We start from the raw sequence: 1,401 nt of genomic DNA, 5'->3' as shown, positions 1-1,401 counted from the left end.
TCACCATGCAGGACAAAGGTAAGTCTGTACTTAATGTCAACACGAATAATTAGAAAAGGTTTAAAAATGATGTCGTGAACTGACTGTAGTCTCTTGTTTTTACATAAGGTATAGCCTGTGGCTCAGGGATCAGAGGTGAAGTAAAAACACATAACAGAAGAAAAGTAAATTGAACAACTCGGTGATCTGTGAATTCATGCTTTTCTCTTTGTCTTTTTGTCTTCAGGTGCTTTACACTTGTCCTCTCCCAGCATTCAGCACTTCAGACACTCAACGTCCAGGACGGAGCTAACACAGAGAGATGCCCCACCCAGAAGACAGCCTTACCCCAACCCGATGAGAAGGATGGATGACCAAATGACAAACTGGAGAGTGGTGCTGTGTTCCAGCTATGTAAGTTATCACCTCACATTGGCTACAAACTGTTTTGAAGACTAAATCCTTCCAAAAGCTGGTATAAATCATCGTCCTACAGTACTGTAGGTCTAAATTTATTTATGTTTATGTGTATATGTTGAGTTTAAAATTGCATTTTAACAACATGCTGCAGCTGCCTACAATGGAAATCCTGTTTTGTGTTAAAATGACGTCTTTCTTGTGTTATTGCTTTGCAGGGCAGCTGAGAGTGGACAGAGCTGCACAGAGGACCAAAGATCCACTCTCAGCACTTCATACCTGACTGGCCACAGCACCACCCCTCTTCACCCAGGGTGAGGAGGGTCCTGACCCCACCTGCACAGAGGGAGTTGTGAACATGCACTTCTGTGTCGGTGGGTTTAGGAGCCTCCTCACACACACACTGATGAAGACTGTCACTGGAAAATGTCTCCATTGCATCAGCAGGACGTAAGCATTTGTAAAATATTACAGTTTGTGATCTTTTATACATGTTTTTATTGCTTCATTTCAAACTAGGAGATATAAAATAAACCAGTTTTCATAATATTTTCTGTGTATTTAGTTGTTTTTTGTTAATAAGTTATTTGGAACATCATTGCAACCTGTCAGCTTTTTATTGAGGATTTAGAAAGTTACTGGTGGCCCGAGTGTGTACAGTGGGGTGTTGTTTTTGTCACATGGTGAAAGTGACCTCAGGGGGAGCAAAAAGAACAGCTGAACAATTTGGGGATTCACAGACTTTGGTAATCGTTAAAAAATGAAGAAAAATAGTTCTGTGTGAACAAGAAGCTCAAATATAAACCATCCTGACACACTGACACAAATGATCTGCTATCAGTGTTTTCATGAACCTGGGTGAAGGTAATCTGCACGAGTTTCACCTCCCTGTCAAAAACCTGCATGATTCTGTTAGCACTGCAACAATGAGGTCTTGCTCGAGCTACTGATGAAGCTTTATCAATGCTTGTTAAGTTTCCAATTCACATTTTATCCCGATGGTCC

The 1,401-nt window shown here is 41.0% G+C and overlaps 1 long non-coding RNA gene across 1 annotated transcript; it reads left to right on the top strand.

Moving 5' to 3' along the window:
* The first annotated feature begins 71 nt into the window (after positions 1-71).
* Positions 72-694, top strand: LOC102215689 (uncharacterized). The gene is made up of 3 exons (XR_312080.1): positions 72-135; positions 227-393; positions 615-694. It is a non-coding gene; the product is annotated as an uncharacterized LOC102215689 (long non-coding RNA).
* The last annotated feature ends 707 nt before the right edge of the window (positions 695-1,401 follow it).

Source organism: Pundamilia nyererei, unplaced genomic scaffold (assembly GCF_000239375.1).
Source record: "Pundamilia nyererei isolate P.nyererei 1_Seehausen unplaced genomic scaffold, PunNye1.0 scaffold00186, whole genome shotgun sequence".
Lineage (NCBI taxonomy): Eukaryota > Metazoa > Chordata > Actinopteri > Cichliformes > Cichlidae > Pundamilia > Pundamilia nyererei.
Note: the sequence above shows the minus strand (reverse complement) of the source record. Positions and strands in the feature narration are given on the sequence as shown.